Here is a 7,415-nt window from a genome sequence, read left to right on the forward strand (position 1 = left end):
GTTTAGTGATGCCGTTAAAGAGGATAAGCATTGACGTCTTTAGTAAACACTTTATTCTGGTACGAAAACGTCCAAATTAAAGATACTGAATATTGCCAGGGACTTCAGTGTATCGGCAGAGGCCTTTAAAAAATCTTATCAGCTGAACCCTACAGATGGTATCTGCTGTGTTTTATTACTGTTATTGCTGAGGATGATGTCTGTCTCTCCTGCAGCTATGCTAGTGAACAGATACAGGACTTAAAACCTGATCGTGACACAGAGCAATCCTGCCAGAAGTTAATACCGGTAGCAGGGATATTTGTACTTAATCCCTGTCATGAGAAAAAGAAAATAAGACCTTACATTTCCCTGCAGATCAGCTATGGCTTTATTGTTCTTTGGTGCATTAATCAACCGGTATCTCGTCTTTTGCTTTTATTAAACGCCGTTTCTGGCCCACATCCATTCATTGGATCTTAAATATCCTCCCTCTCGTGGGTGCGAGCTTGATTGTGCATAGGAAATGAAGTTGGAAACTTTGGAGCTCTATTTAAAGTACGGGTCCCTGGAGCGACCCCTCTGTCTTAATAACTTGCGATCAGGATCCCCGGGTACTTCCATTTTATTTCGCCTCGCCGGTGTTCCCGACTAAACCCATTCTAATGAAATGTTCTACTAAACTGTCAAACGGTTCTGTTTTCCATCCATAAAAAAAGGTGTTTATAGCCCTGGTGAGAACCCAAACACAATAAAGATGGTTGTTTAACTTGATAAATCACAGTGCAGGTGTATGGGGGTATATGCTATAGCTCATTTAGGAGCTGTGAGTTAGTATCAAGCTAGGTCACCTCAAATAGAGGGGCAGTTTGAGGAGTTCCCCTGCAAGTCTGACTGAGTCTGAATGAGAATCAATGCAAATGTGTGACCGGTATTTCTTATGCAGATTTTTCGGTGGAATTCTGAACCACAAATGGTTGAATATATTATGTTTTTTGTCAGTGGTGGACGAAGTACTCAGACATTTTACTTAAGTAAAAGTAGTAACCACAGTGTAAAAATACTCAGTTACAAGTAAAAGTCCTGCGTTCAAAAAATCTCACTTAAAGGAACAGTGTGTAGCATTTAGGAGGATCTATTGACAGAAATGGAATATAATATTAATAAGTATGTTTTCTTTAGTGTATAATCACCTGATAATAAGAATCGTTGTGTTTTCGTTACCTTAGAATGAGACGTTTATATCTACATAGAGAGCAGGTCCTCTTCATGGAGTCCGCCATGTTGCACCGTCATGTGTCAACAGAAGCCCAGAACGGACAAACCAAACTCTGTTAACTTTTCCTGCTTGGGCCAGAGTCAATAATGTCGCCGCCGCTCTCTCTCTCCTGCTTCACCACTCACTTCCCACATATACACTCACTCTAAGCACTGGCTCTTCTCCAAATGACCTTCGCTACTCTTATAACAACTGGCTCTAGAGAGGATCCATTAGCGTTTTTGTGTCGGCCACCGTAGCTCTCCAACACGGGAGAGGCTTCAGTTAGTTACAATCTCCTCACCTCACCGCTAGATACCACCAGATCCTACACACTGGACCTTTAAGTAGCACAAAAGTATAATCATCAAAATATACTTAAAGTACCAAAAGTGAAAGTTCTCATCATGCAAAATAGCCCATTTCAGAGTAGTATAATATCACTGGATTATAATTATTGATGCATTAATGTGTAAGGCGGGGCTGATTTTAGGTACTGCAGGGTGGCTTATTTCATAAATAAATTGTATGTTATATGTCCTAATTTAGTAGTTCATTTATATTTGTATTACCTATCTGAATCTGCAAAGTAACTAATGTTATTGAATAAATGTAGTGGAGTAAAAAGTACAATATTTCCCTCTGAGATGTAGTGGAATAGAAGAAAATGGAAATACTCAAGTAAAGTACAAGTACCTCAAAATTGTACTTAAGTACAGTACTTCCACTGTTCTTTGTACACTTTTGCTTTTTCTGAACTGTTTGAAACGAGCTTGACTCAACAATTTAATCCCTGAATAGAAAGCAGGCGGATGGTTTGCAGCACATAAAAGCAGGCAACCAAGTTATGAACATATGTGTCTGATGTTATAAAAAACATGATGGGTTTAGCTCTTAAAGTTTCAGGGCTTTTGGTATCATTATTAAACATTCACAACACTTAGGTCGGGTTTCCCTGAAGAACATCAAGATGGATTCATAGTTGTCACTCACACCTTAAATGGTCATGCAGCGCTACTCAGATATTTGTGTGTGTAGCATTTTTTTCCCCCCTCTCAGTTCTCAGAAGGTTCGATTCTACTAGCAAATCAATACAGGTATTGATGGACCTCAGATAAAAACCATTATGGCAACCAGCTCTAAATCTTCAGCTGAATTGATTTCATTTTAAATGATCCATGTACATCCAGTGGAGCACGCCGCCACTGTGAGTGTGCTTTACCTTGACTTCATGCGAGAGAGACGTTATTCATCACCAAGAGAATGTCCCCTTCTTCACACCCCAATAAAAAGCAGAGTAATGAAGCTTCTGTGGGTGCTGTCACCCAAACACTGCTTTATAAAGGATGACACAATTATATTTTACCAGCTCACCAAAAATGCTGACAAGCCCTGGTTCAATAAAACGCAATCTGTACCGAGAGAATCCTGCTGGTTTCGTTGCTCTGGAGTCATAGCTCATGAACTACAGGGTGCCTTGGGATGCTCCTCAAAGAACAGGTTCTCCTCACAATTAAGCCAGCTGTGTTGATATTATGAGTAAAGATATATCAGTTTTGTTTTAGAGATGTTCAGTCTAGTCATGCTCTCTTGTATCATATTCTTTCTTGCAGCTTCACAGGTCTCTTCGCTTGGCTAATTTGAACTCCACATTTTCCCCCTCTCAGAAATGCATAAACAGGCATGACATTTGCCTCTGAGCAAACAGAGGCTAATGCAGCATTACCGTCAATCAGTCAACTTGGTAAATGTTTGTCTAAGTATGATGGATGAAATGTCGAAAACATTAAAAGGCGGCCGCTTCCTAAACCTGAAATCTTGCATATTCAGAGACAGCCGGCGTGATGCTCCAGACAGCCGACCGCCGACGCCCTGCTGCTAGATGCTTACCAGCGGCAGGATATGGCTGCTTCTTAGCGGACGGCGTCTTTTTTTTCCTTGGAGAGAGACACATCTGGCCTTGGATAATCTCTCCTTAGTCTTCTACTGTGTAATACATGCAAAGCTCTGCTCCATGTAATTCCCCAACTGCTCTTTTTTTCCCCCTAGGGTAAAAAGGCCAGTAGTATGAAGTATACTGCATCGTTTCTAATCAAGTCTCACTGTTGCCAGTGTGAATATGTTTGTCCAGACAATAGTGACTTAAACATGAATTTGAAACTGAACTACAAAAGTACAATAACTGGTTTGATAACTGGTTTTGTATAGGGCTGTCAATCGATTAAAATATTGAATCGTATGATTGTCCATAGTTAATCCATGATTAATCGCAATTTAATCGCACTTTTTTATCTGTTCAAATTGTACCTTAAAGGGAGATTTGTCAAGTAGTTAATACTCTTATCAAAATGGGCGTGGGTAAATATGATTGCTTTCTGCAAATGTATGTATATATGTTTTATTGGAAATCAATTGACAACACAAAACAATGACAAATATTGTACAGAAACCCTCACAGGTACTGCATGTAGCATAAAAAATATGCTCAGGTCATAACATGGCAAACTGAAACCCAACAGGCAACAATTTCAGTTACATATCTTGAGGTCAGAGGTCAAGGGACCCCTTTGAATATGGCAATGCCAGTTTTTCCTCACCAAAATTTAGTGTAAGATTGTTGCATTTTTAGCCTCCTTCCCATCAGGCTAGTATGTCACGGTTGGTATAAATGGATTCCTTTGGTTTTCTCATATATTTCATATGATGCCAGTATTTTCACTCTAGCTTTAAAACTGAGCCTGCTACAACCTTAAAATCGCTGCATTAACGAGTTAATGAAATTAGTGGCATTAAAACAAATTTGTGTTAATGCGTTATTAGCCCTACTTTTATATTTTCCAGTGCTTAAAAAGCCAAGCCGAATAAAAACAAATGCACCCTGGTGAGCAAACTATAACAGTCAATACCAGCTCAAAATGTGGTCCTACTGTATAGTTATTCATTAGCATTATTGATGGCATGCAAGTAATCCATAAACATGTCATAATTATGCTTATAGTGAAAGGAAATCAGGACAAAATTGAGATTGAGCATCATGCAATGTTAATGGTAATGAATTGTGCGGTGCGTAGCCGGATGCCTCGAGCCTTAGGAATATAATATGTACTAGCAGTGTCTCACTTGTTTATTTATTAACAGAGGAATTGTCTGCTTCACTTGCTATCACTGAGGCTTGACAGCTGCAGAGTCCAGGTGATGCATGAGCCAATATGTGGACTGGAGAGGGCTCAACGTCGCACATCAATATGAAAATCAGTTTCTGGCAGAAATAGCCCAAGGCGGTACATCCAGCTCCAAAAAGTGACTAATCTTAGGGTCATAAACCCTGCACAAGACGCCTACGGTCTTTTTAGAGAGACAGAATTCAGAAATGCCATCATTTTCCATTCCACAGGCCAAGGACCTCGCTCTATGCATTAGCAGATTCCTTTTAATAGTGTGTGAAATAGCGGGGTTGCCAGAACTAAGCAAGAGCAAATAAAAGAGAGAGGGGGGGGATAGTGAAAGGTGACCTTAGTCTCTGGAGCGCCAGATTAAAAACTTCAAATGCTCAGCCAGAGGCTCTCCTAAAGAAACAAAAAGACCACAGGCACAATGTTACAGTAGATGGAGGTGGCTGCCAAATATCATCTTCTTACAGAGAGGGATTATGAATTTCACAAGGCAATGGTGGTCCCATTGGTGAGAATATTAGTTTGCATATTGTTCTCCAGATCTGCATATATTTCTGTTTATTTTTTTTTCTTTTCCTGACTTTCAGAACTTCTTAGCAGTGGGTTATGGGTTCTGACACAGACCACATTGTGCAGACTATAACTCTTAAAGCCTTTATGTTTTATGACATGTTTAATATGACTTACATCAGGAGCCAACAAAACTAAGTTACGGCAAATATTATGGCCATGTTTCCATGGTGTCAAACAAAACCGACTCTGAAACAAGAAAGACTATAGAGTGCTGCAGGAATGAGTCCTAAAACCCAGAAATTAGTATTTTAGCACTTCTGGTTCCCTCGTCTGGAAGTCAATGGGTTTTTACTTAGATGCCTGAAATAAGAGATTTTATCATTTTGTTCTAAGCAAATATCCCACTTGTGAATTTTGAAGCCATTATGTGTCTTGAAAAAGGCGGTTGCTAACAAGTGGCTAAATGAGACTGCTAAACGTCATCACGCTGACTCGTCTGCCTTTACAGCCTCGTTGTGTATAATCATGCGACTGTGGTGTAGTTCGTTTATAGCCTTACGTTAGCTTTTTACTTTGCATTCACACTTAAAAAATCATATAAGTGGTGTTCATTTGTGGAGATTATCTTGCTGAACAAAACGTGTCAGTATCATTAACGTTTGTTTGCCACAGAGCTTATTTTCTGCAATAATCCAAAACCAAATGGGAAAATCCCGTTGACTTTTAGTCAAGGGAACCAGGGCAATGCTAACTTCCTGGCTGGCCTACAATAATACATCATCCCTGGAGTCACTTTCCACAAAACTATTATGTTGCAGCTACAGAAAATGTAAAATATCTATGACTACGACTTCTGCATTTTTAACAACACTGATATATCTGCAAGTCACAAAATGCTTACTAGCAAAGAATTAACTATCAGCTTTAATTTGATAGACAAATGTAACCCTCGTAAAGAATTTAACAGGCTTGATTCCCTTTATTTTGGACGTGTGGAAGGATTAAATAACAATCTATATTGGAAATGTAGTGTAACTCTTCAAATTCTTTTCAAACTGAAGTTATAGCATCCTGATGTTTAGCAGCCACACTGTCTCCAGCATACTGCAGCTCATTTGAATGAGTGGACATTATAGGTGAACAGGCAGCACTTCTCCATTCCCTCCAGTGGCTTGATAATAACTCAGCTCGCTTAATTACAGACTCGGCTTCCCAGAAAAAAAAAAAAAAACTAGCAAGAAAATGATTTTACTCATGAGGAAAGAGAAACAATGGCTCTCCAAATCCTTGAATGGATTTCTATCTCAAAGCTCGTGGTGGAGACAGTTTGAACTGTAGCTTCGGCGGGTGCTTTAATTACTGTTCAATGACTTTACTCTGAGTCCTTGACCTAGTTTAGATTCCTTATCAAAAAACAGCCATGCTCGGAGAAAAGATTACTTTTTAAACTTTGGGAAGAGGGGAGGGCAGACAGAAAACAAGCTAATGATATTGCACAAATACATGGAAGGGGACACCGCCCAGAGCCATTTGGAAAGCAATAGCCCATTCCAAGATGTGGCATCGGGCTGGCATCCATACAGCTCTTAAATTCCTTCACTCCAGCCAGATGGCTATGGAATTACACATTTTTTAATCTAAAGCATGAACCTCTCTAGGCTTGGGGAAATCTTCTTGGGATAGCCATTTTGGATTTATTTGCAGTGGAGACAGCCTCTTGCCCTGGGGGCAACATTTGATGGTAAATATGAAGTTTGACACTGAATGTCCTGAGTCCACTTGGTTTTACTCGGAGAGATAAGACAAGCCCACAAACTTTCACAGCACGCTGTAAATGGGGTTTGGTGATTTGAACAAATAAACACAATCTTTTTGCTTAGTTTGAGGTAAATTTAATAGCCTATATACAGTATTGGGATATAAATATGCAGCCTGGGGTCGTCGGCATTCGATATCGCTACACAAGGCAGCCTTTAGCATCGATATGAGATGCACAGCGCTTTCCATTAACTACAATGTAAACCCATCCGCAGCACCAGTAAACGCACAGAGAAAGTGTTGTTGTGACGTAGTTTAAAGAGCAAACAAAACTACTTATAAGTATTTATAAGCCGATGGAAGGCGATTCTCAGTTTTTTGTGAAATTTGCCAGTTATTTTTCAATTTCACACAGGTAAATACGACATGAAGCGACAGTTCATGTGAGTCTCACAAGAAACGTGCGTCTCAAAAAGAGATGTGCCGATCTTAGGATGCATTCAGGCAAAGCATAGAGATGTTATGGGGCAGAAGAAAAATGTTTATTATTTAAGTTAGATAGACATTATATCAAAATTGTAGACTACCTCTCAGCCTTGGTAACATTTCCCACATTGTCCCACACAAACATGCTCTTTGTCTCACATTTGGTGATCACCCCTGGCTGAAGCTTCATATTTAACAGCTATGTCAGTGGCATCAAAATTCTCATCTCACTCTCTACCAGAAAGCGA

Source organism: Sebastes fasciatus, chromosome 14 (genome assembly GCF_043250625.1).
Source record: "Sebastes fasciatus isolate fSebFas1 chromosome 14, fSebFas1.pri, whole genome shotgun sequence".
In the NCBI taxonomy this organism is placed as follows: domain Eukaryota; kingdom Metazoa; phylum Chordata; class Actinopteri; order Perciformes; family Sebastidae; genus Sebastes; species Sebastes fasciatus.